This window comes from Erithacus rubecula (genome assembly GCF_903797595.1).
Source record: "Erithacus rubecula genome assembly, chromosome: 1".
In the NCBI taxonomy this organism is placed as follows: domain Eukaryota; kingdom Metazoa; phylum Chordata; class Aves; order Passeriformes; family Muscicapidae; genus Erithacus; species Erithacus rubecula.
This window is the reverse complement of record NC_136658.1, coordinates 92,579,115-92,589,713: the sequence shown is the minus strand read 5'-3', so window position 1 is coordinate 92,589,713 and position 10,599 is coordinate 92,579,115. Positions and strand designations below refer to the sequence as shown.

Here is a 10,599-nt window from a genome sequence, read left to right as displayed (position 1 = left end):
ACTGAAAAATACTCAGGAGAAAATTTATCTCTCTGTCTTTCTTCCTTCAGGGCAGAAAAGGTTCAAAGTGAACATGTGAGGTCTCCAATGGCTCCTCAAGCAAAGTTATAAGAAAATGAGCTTTCCTGGTAGCTTAAAGATAGAAAAGAAACAGAAGAAAATCCCATCCTCTTATACATTTTATCACACATTTAACCTTCCACTTAAGTTATTGCCAAGTAAAAGAGTTTATCTTTTAAAATATTCTTATCTAGATTTTTCAAACATACAGAGACTTGGATGGGCATTCATCCATCTTTTTATTGCTTTCTTCCCCAAATTAGGAAGTGCTATAGATTCTCACAAGCCATAACAAAAGGTCCATTTGCTGTGGGATTTGCTTTCAGCAGGTACACAGGCTGTGTGTGGTATGTCTCCACTACCAAAAAGATGTTTATTTTAAAGCAAGGGAACAAGGATGCATTATTGTCCTGCTCTAAAACATAGTGTCAAATAGAATTTTTACTGTCTTGTACCTCAAGGCAAGCACTGAACTTTACAGCACGAAGTGACTTCATCCAAGCATTTTAGGGTAAAACCAAGAAAGATTTGTTTGCTTGAGGGTTTTACCAGGGTTGGGGAAGGAAAGAAATCTCTTTCATTGCAGAAAAAACAAAATAATTCTTATTGAGAGTGGGGAGTTCTAAGGTAGATTGGAAGTGGAGGGAGGAAAAATGATCTGTCACTTATCTCACCCTGTAGATCTCTTGAGTCTCATGGTCACAGAATCACCAAATCATTTAGGTTGGAAAGGGCCTCTAAGATCATTGAGTCCAACCTTTGACTGATCTTCACCTTGTCAACTCAGCCACAGCTCTAACTGCCACACCCAGCTGTTTCTGGAACAATTCAGAGGGTGGTGACCTGGCCACCTCTCCGGGCAGTCTGTTTAAATGCTTAACAACCCTTCCAGTAAAGGAATTCTTCCTGAAGTCCCACCTAATGATGTACCCATTGAATGGATTCTGTAATTTTAATATAAGGCCAGATTTTCAACATGTGTTGCTATCACTCCCCTGTAGTACATGGAGCAATAGTACTCATAGTAGTTGAAAGTTTAACCTTTTCAACTCTTACCTTTGTCTGTCTATATGAGTGTTTTTCCCTTTTCAACAGCCTATTGAAACATAATAATATTAATTTTTTAACAGCACTTAAATTACTGCTTACACTGACAGCCTCAAATAAACCTTGAACACAGATGCATTCATATATAAGATTTATTAAACTTTTAGGGTGTATTAATTTTATCATTAAACTTTAATGGCTAGTAGAACTTAGTCTGCACCTGAAGGGACATGCATTTGAAATTAAAATTACAAACCTTGCTGCTGGAATTTTTTTCTTTGTACCACATCAAGAGTACTCTTTCCAGTAGATTTAAACTATCTTCCCAGACCAAGACATGTTGATGGAAGACGTGTTTTGCTTGAAAGAATCTATATTTGGGTTTTGTTAGCTGTAGCAGCTGAAGGGAAAGTAACAAAATGCTTTCATAGATCAGCTTCTTGCTTCAAACTTATAGCAAAACCATAAAACTTTTAAACTTGAATAGAAAGAAGAGCAAGAAATTAGTGATACCTGAGTTTGGTTGCTGTCATGTAAGTCAAGTGAAAAGAAATTACACCTACTCTGGGTGAAGCAGTGATTCACATTGCTCACCTTCAAGCTGAAGAGCCTTTAAAAGGAAATTTGGTTCTGCCTCAAAGTGGATGTGTGTGGGAGACTGACATTAACACCTTGTACTGGAGAATTTATTCTCTCAGTCCCTTTTCACAGCTAACTAAACACAAGCAGTGTGGGGTTAGCAAGGAGCCACAGGCAGCAGGGCTGCTTGTAGCCCACGCTGAAGGAGAAGCTCGATTCAGGGTGAATGAAAGGCAGAATACTCATGGATCAGAGTTTCCCAATCCACCAAAGCCCTCATATGTGCCATTGTGCTACATTCATTTCTGGAGCATCAGCCCAAAGCCTGGATTCTCCAGCAGCCTCATTAGCCCAGAGTCTGCTGACGTTGAGGTCCATACCCACACCCACCTCCACTGCCAGAGCAGTCAGTGTAAAAAGACATTAAAAGAGCCAGAGAGCAGGACAATTTTAAACATGTCAGTGTCCCTTTGTTAGCTACATTGCTGAGCCATATTACCCACAACATGAAAGATTTCTGTATTTAACAGGATAGGTGTGTAGTTTAAAAGATCACTTGACAGTCACCTTTGAAAAATGTTCTAGCAGCTCAGGTCACCTAATTTGTTCTCCAAGTCGAAGGTAAAGCTAGCATAAATCTCTAATTTCCCTGCTCTGATGTTTCTTTAAGATAACCCTACCTGTTCTACTGCATTTTTTTCCCCATTAATCTATGAGGTTTGACTGCATTTAAGGAACTAAGTTCCTCAGGAGAAGCTACTGACGTTCAAGACTTCAAGCCAAATATTTTTATTAAGATCATTCTCACACCATGAATGTTAAGTATTTATAGCTGTACTGGGCCAAGAAAAAGGCAGCACACTGATACTTCAACTGAATGGTTTCTGTAAGGTTGGCAGACCTTCTGTTTTAATTGACAGCATAACTCTGCTCACTTAACATTATGTTTCTCAAGTCTGCCTTTCCAAACTTGGAAATTACAATGATATACCTGAAAGTAGTAGGGGTGTGTTCCAGGCTGCTATGCTGGGGTGTCCTGCAGATTCCCTCACAGAGCTGGAGACAGCAGCTGCTGCAGGGGGGATGCTCTCTGCTGCTGCAGTCAAACTGCCTTGGAAGTCTGTGTCTGACTGCACTGCTCAGGGTGGACACATCTCTACATCTGTATGGGTGTAGGAACATTTATAGATAAATCTTGAAATGGTATAAATTGGCATAATTGTATTTGATGAGAACAAAGCCATTTACCTTAGGTGAGTACTTGGCTCTTTTTTGTTCGTTCTTTGTGCCAAGATTTTCTCACTCTCAGGGTGCTTTAATTAATACACTGCTAGCTTTTTATTGAACCCCACCTGGCAGGGTTCAAGGACTTCTTCACAAATGCTGAAAGTCCTCAGTAGAATGGAAACAATGCACCTCAGAGGCTTTCAGTATAGGCCAGACCATGTTTTGCACTACAGAAAACCAGATTCTTTTGTCTTTAAAAGTCAGTGTCTTGTACTTTGTTGGATTGACCCTAATGCATTAAAGTGCAAGATTACTAATGAGAAATATTATGAATAGCAGAGAGTACTAGAACCCATATGTGGAACAAAAGGACAGATACCTGTGTTTTAGGGCTATATAAAGTCCCTCTGGATGAAGACTATGACTTCTATTTTCATTTTTTTTAACACCTAGCACACTCAGGCCTGGCATTTATCAGTTTTCACTGCTCAAATAATATAATACAACACATGTGTATATCTGATACTTCTTGCCACATTTTAAAACAATATCTGATTAGGATGTAAAGCTAAATTCTAGTAAATGACTGGAACTATATGTGTTTTTGAGCACTGCCAGAGCAGAACAATCGAGGAAGGAGGAACAGACAACACTCCAAACTTATTAATTCTGAAGTTGGTCACTACAGACAGCATGAAGAAATGAATACACTTGTCTCATTGTTGAGCCAGGATACTCCTCTTGGACCTTTATAGCAGGAAGTGAAGGAGAAAGCTGGATAAGGTGATGTCAATCCCCATTTGTTCCCACCTACACAGTTATAGGAAAGGTCATTTCCCAGAAGGCTGGGTTTTATCTGCAATTGCAATATTAGGTTAGAAGCACATCATTATTTGTTTAAAAAGCTTGCACTACAGGGAATTAGTATGGAAAGGGTTGAAGCCTGGGTCACTCATAGATAAAAAATGCAGTTGTTTTAATTAGGAATATATAAAAAAGGCTGGCCTATTTTAGTCTGCTCACTAGAGAGTGGTTCCATCCAATGAAAGATCATTCTATGCACTGACATTACATCTGTGCTAATCATGTGTGCAGGTGACAGAGAAATTGGCCAGGGTAGTGAATAAAGTAGAAAGGTTGCCTGTGCTGTGCAAGCTGAATGGCTTAATTAGGTTGTCATGACGAGCACAATATATTTTAATAAAACTAAATAGAAAATAATACACATGGAACAAAATTGCAAGTTTTCCTTTGAGAAGAGGAAGATGGGAAACTGTCTTGGCAGGGAGTCACACAGAGGCATATTTAGTAATCTGTAATAATTGCCTCAAGGTGAATGCTCAGAGGAGCAACAAAGACAAGAAAGCAAATATCCCACAGGCATTTGCCTTATCTTGGAGATAAGAGCCATGGCAGAGAAGTAGCTGCACCTAAATGTGTAACTCTGAGTGTAAAACATTATGTCCAAGTGAAAAGTTACTTTTCAGAAGAAAATTGAAATTTTGAGAAAAAGATAAAAATACAATAAAGTGAAGTAAAAACTACAAGGCAAGTTCCATTACATGTAAGGGATTAGTTGCAAATTTAGAAGGGAAGATTACCATGGATAGAGATATAACACTGAACAGTTATTTGAGGCTGTGAGCTTTCCATAAAGGCATAAAAAAATCTAATCACTGGGAAGTGGAGTTTGAGAAATGGAACATCATGATAAAATGTAATTAAGATGATTAACTCCTGGTATTATCTTTCTACTGGATGCTCCATTCTGCCATCATGGTTTTGCATCTCAAGAAATTATGAGAAATTTATGTCCAGCCACAATTTCAGATTTGATTTTAATTTATGGAAGAAAATCTGCATGTGCAGATTAAAGAAAGACAAAGAAATAAATAAGACTAAGCTAAGAACTTAGCTAAGAACAAGATAAGAAGTACCTCTGCATTATTTAAAATGCAGGTCTTTATCCACCTGTTGACTTTATGCTAATGATCATGCCAAGCAGCTAATGCAAAGGATCACACAATTGCAAGAATCAAAGCATTATTCTTTTTGCCATAAAAAACGCCTAAAACTAAACACAAATGAAGCCTAAAATAATATCTTATTACAAATCCATTACTCACCCAAACTTAAACACTTATTTACAGGAATATCTAAGAAGATATAACACAAGAACTGTTTAGAAATCTTTTGGCTTTCTTTGTGTTAGTGCATATTTCACACCTCAGTTCAATCCATCAACTGTTTGCCTCAGAACACCAGGCTTATTATGTCCTCTAGCTTTTTACCATCCTATAAGAGCTGTTTGTCTTTTACATTTTAAGGAAATACAGAGAGTTTCATAAACACTATATTCACTACTGAAGATGAAATTTTCCACACTGTTAGGAATCTTTGTTCCCTCCTGTTAAAATAAAGCCTGGAGTTAGACCTTTAACTTAGGTTAAAATTCCTTAAAAAAGCCCCCTTAGAAATATATTGAGGATGGATTGAACTTTGGAATATAACTTTTGTAGAAGTGTGCCAGAATTTTTGATAAATTTTTTTGATAAATTTTTTTGATAAATTTTTGATAAATCCAACTAGAAGGCCACCTTCCCTTTCAGCAGAGCAATCCTTTCAAAATACTGATCCAATAAGGGAGATATTTGTTATTATATTGTTAAAATGTATGCTACTACTTATTCCTTAGCATCTGCATGCATCTAAATAAAGGGTATGAAGCCAATATGATATTTCATTCATGTCTTGGAGACATCATTGAATAGAATCATAAAGTATTGTTAAGGCTGGAAAAGACTTCCAAGGTCATGGAATCCAGCCTTTGACCAATCACCAGACCACTGATCAATGCTATAATTTCTTAAACACCTGTGGTGGTGACTCCACATTCCCCTGGGCAGGCTGCTCCAGTGTTTAACCACCCTTTCAGTGAAGGAATTCTTCCTGATGCCCAGCCTGAATCTCCCCTGGACCAGTATGGGGCCATTTCCTCTCATCTTGTCTCTGGTTGCCTGGGAGAAGAGGCTGATCCCCATCCTGCTCTAACCTCCTTTCAGGTGGTGATTAGGTGACCCCTGAGTGTCCTTTTGTGCAGGCTGAACACCCCCAGCTCCCTCAGCTGCCCCTTGTCCTAACTTGTGTTTCAGACCCTTCACTGCCTTCACTGCCCTTCTCTGGACACTCTCCAGCATCTCAATGTCCTCCTTGCAGTGAGGGGCCCAGGAACAGACACAAGACCTGAGGTGTGACCAGTGCTGAGTACAGGGGGACAATCACTGCCCTGGTCCTGCTGGCTGTACAGTGTTTTATAAAAGCAAGAAACTGTTGAAAGAAGTAGATTTAGCAGCAATGACATAAAGACTAGCCTTTGCTGGTGATGCAGCATGTGGATTACATTCTCATTTGTTACCAGCTCTCTTGTGTCCATATTACAACTGCTTCTGATGGGAGGTGTAAGATACACATAGACCTAAAATTCCTGGTTTTGAAACTAACATCTCCATTGAGCTCCTCTAGTGAGAGCTACACAAGCTGGTTGATTCTTCCTTCAGCAAAATATTAGTTTAAGTTATTTGGATATTAACCTGACTTCTAAGATGACAATTATTTGAGTGAACACCAGGAAAACTGATCTATAATTGTGCATTGAGCCAGAAAAGATAACTTTTTTTTTTTTTTAAATGTACTCCTGTGTGATTGCTGGTTGTTCCATTATTGTGGTTTGAGTCTGCATTTTGTGGATGATAAAATATGAATTTTGACATTGCAAAATGATAAAGACTTGTACTTGAAAGTTATAATTGATTTCAAGAAACCAAATACTTCTGTGTTTGCACTGTATGCTCCTGCACATGTGTGAGCTCATGTGATTGCAGGGGATTTTGTGATAACGTTTCTGATAGAGGGACATTTATCAGACAAACCACAATCAGAGAGATCTCTACTTTAAATAGGACTGTGACCATAAGATAAGGCACATAAAATGCTGTCTTGCTATCTGGTACTATCAGGGCATAAACATGAAACTCATGGTGAACTGCTCCAGCAAACACATTTTTAACAAAATGCGGTGTCAGAGAGCAAAAGCCAGAAGAATTCAGAATAAAACTCGGAGGCACAGTTTGTGTAATGAGGTGAATTAACCACTGAAACTACTTCATAAAGTGCAGTTGAGTCATCAGAATTTGGAGTGTTCTCTAAAATATGTCTTGCCTCAGACTATGAGCTTACAGTAAGAATCTATGTCAAGAGTCTGATCTTGCTACGGGATGATCTCTTGGCCTTAGAAGTGTACGAATATTTATTTGAAATAAAACTGACAAAGGTATGGACTCTGAGCACTGCAGTCAGTCTATTCCCCAGTCCAGTCTGGTGGAACCATCTCCTATCCTGGTTTGTGGTGCTTTGTTGAACTCACACAGAGAAGCTGCTCCCAGCCCATGACAGGGAGAAGCACCCTGGCCAAACCTGCAGATGGAAATGTCCTTTCCAAGAGGAAGGGCTGCATTGTCTTCATCAAACACAGTCGTGGGTAAGGAAGCAACTTGCTGGCTCTGAGTGGCAGCGAGGACTCAACATCCAGAGATTGCTTGTGACCCACATTTTTATGCATCTGTGAGTATTACTTAAAATGTGTACATCCCCAGTCACCAAACCCAAGCACAGTCCCTGAAGTGCTTTTTGGTTACTCACAACCTCCACAAGTAGAAGTTAGTCTTACATACTTAGGGCTTTACAGGACATTCTCAAGTAAGATAATCCAGACTTTTGTGATAAAAGGTTGGCAGTTTCCTCCAAACTTATGTGGAGCTTCCTTACGCAGTGCTTGAAAATTTTGCACTTATGAAATTAATGGTTTATACAGGTTTTTATAAATCTGGAAATTAAGTTTTAAGGAAAAAATTAAAAAAAAAGGTTAATTTGGACATTAAACATATAAAATTTTTATTTTAAGTGCCATACTTGACACTCTTTTAAAGTTTCTAATATTAAACTTATTTTTAGCTTAGTTGAAAACAAGAATTAGGTTTTCTGGCCTATAGATACAGATTAGAAATATATATATTAAACTTAAGTTCACAGTTCAAATAACTGACCCAGCACAGTACTTTCAGAATCTGTATTTCTATTTTTTTGCTTTGTGTATCCTTCTACTAACAGAGTAGAAGAAAAAGAGCCATGTAATTCTTTTATAGGAAGATCTTCCCAGAAACCCAATCAAATTCAGATTTTTGTATCATCATTGTTTGAAAACCCACTGTATGAACCCAAGAGATTCCATAAGAAATCAAAGGCAAATCACACATATTCTTCTGTGAGGAAACACAGAATATATAACATTGTCTGCATAATTCAAATCATCATAAAGATGATGAATCAAATTTAAGAAATTCAAATAGGACTTTCCTGTAATTGTCAAAAAAACCTTTCTTTTATGTATGGTTATATTTAAAACTCTTGCTCTTTCAATATCCACAAGAGAACTAAAGGTGCCTGGGAAAATAAATCATGTGAGAATTTCAGTCCTGGCTGCTGCAGGGCCCAGAGGAGGCTTGGACAATGCTTTGGAAAAGTGGTGTTGTGGAAAATATTACAGTGTTGTGGAAGAAGTAACCGTTTATTAAAAATAAGGGCTGCAAAAATGAAATGATGTGTGGTCTGGCAAATGTTTTATTTTTAAAGTTATGCATCCTGCTCATCTAAAAATATGCTAGAAGAACCCTGAGCTGGTTGAGGACCAGCAGCTGTACATGCCTGCTGAGCTCAACAGTCACAGGGAGCCAATGCAGATCTGACCTTAACATTTCCCTGATGCAGATCACAGGCATTTTTTTTCCTACCAGTAATAGTCATTAAGATACCATTTTCAGAGAAATATCTCTTTTAGGAATCATTTTGAAAGCAATTATCAGTATTTGCAACTTGGTGAACAATCCAAAGTTATGTTCTTCAGTTAGCTGCAGTCACAATGCACTGCTTTGTGTCATCAGCCCGTTTCAGGACAGTGATCTGTGCCCTGCAGTGTGGGTGTGTGCTGCTCCTGCCCCTGGCCCCAGGCACTTCCCACTCATAAACGCCCCTCTAGAGCAGAACCAGGAGCTGGGAGCACTCATCCCCAAAGCTGCACGTCTGCAGCCCACAGGAAGAGTTTATGACCCAAACCTGTGGCTGTGCTTGCAGACAATTTGCTGGCAGCACCACGGTAGAGGAGCAGGAAATATTCTCAATTCCTGTGGCTCTTAATGAATGGAGCAGTGTCACCCAAGTTCATTGCAAAAAGCTGTTCTTATTAAGTTGCTGTAGTTGCTAGGAATGGCTGCTGCTTTGTTAATTGAAACATTTTCTGTAAAGTGCTTTTCAGTTTAAAATTGGAAGACTTTGCCCCTAAAATTCCATAAAGAAAAAGGATATGGTCCTTGTTTTGTTTTGAACTTGACTTCCAAAGGCTTTGTGTGTAAATTCATGAGGACCTTCACAAAGATTATAATATAGTAAAGCCTGTTGGTATGCTAGTGCCACTGAATTTTGAACAGTTCATCAAACAAACAGAAACATGATGAAATGAAAGGAATTGTGCATTTCCAGGGCCTGAATTGCAGAACTAGAGCTCCCAGGGGTATCTCACCAGCACAGAAAGCAACCTATTCCTTATTTCTTGACCTCTCCAGCACAACTGGCTGTGGTAGGACCTAGAGGTGAGAATCTGATAAAAAGTGAGTGATGGCAGTAGGGGATTCTGAAGTGGAAGGACTGCTTTCCAGAGCCTAAGGGGGAACCCTAAATAAATTACAAAAATGGCTGGTGTGTCTGAAGACAGCAGGTGCTGAGTGGGCTAGATATATATCATTCCCTAAATAAAATGGATGTCAAGAAATAAATTTAGACCATAATCCTGCAGTGTATTCTTTCAATGTTGGCATTAAAAAGCCATCTATGTATTTTCTGTCACCCAGAGTTTAAAACAACTTATTAGATTCGTAAGTAAAATAATAAAAAACATCCAGAACTTTCAGAGAAGCATCAGCTTCATTATCTCTGCTTCGCAGAATTCAATTGTTTTGAATTTCAATTGTTTTGACTTCACATAAGTCACTTAGATAGGTTAAGTAATATTCTAGTTTAATTGCAAATCTTAAGTCTTCTTCCATAAGTGAGGAGTTTGTAGAGAAAACACGAGGGGTTTTTGGGATAGCTGTTGTCATCTGCTGTTGATACCAACCTAGGCCTGACATTGCAAAATCTAAACTAGCAGGGCAATCCTCTATGTAGGGTGTGGGAAAGGGCTTTCCTCAGTAAGAAGACAAAGAAATAATTCAGCAAGTCCCTTCTAAACTTATTTTCCCTCTGTCTCACTGCATAATTGATGAAGATAGTTGAACAAAATCATCTCCATCTGAAGCTTCAAGAAAAAATGGCAAAAGTTTCTTTAAACTTAGGAATAGTTTCTTTTTGATTAAGCAATGCTTTATCAGCATCAGAGGGATTCCAGAGGGTGCATTTGTCCTTGTGACAAACCGTGGTGCTTTGGGGATCTTAGCAGGCAGCTCTGACTGCAGCCACTTTGCTCCCTCAGAATTCACCCTACATTGGGATCTACATCCCCAGCACAGCTGGAAAAGGACAGGCCACAGCTGTGCTGTAATCAGCCCCTGTGTGCAACACTGTGAGCACCACTTGATG

General features: G+C 38.8%; 1 long non-coding RNA gene across 1 annotated transcript in view; it reads left to right on the top strand.

Annotated features, from left to right (window-relative positions):
* Window positions 1-1,227, top strand: part of LOC306807909 — a 4,327-nt gene extending 3,100 nt beyond the window's left edge. The window contains exon 3 of the long non-coding RNA XR_013775851.1: window positions 51-1,227. This is a non-coding gene — a long non-coding RNA (uncharacterized lncRNA). The remainder of the gene's footprint in view (window positions 1-50) is intronic.
* Window positions 1,228-10,599: the final 9,372 nt, after the last annotated feature.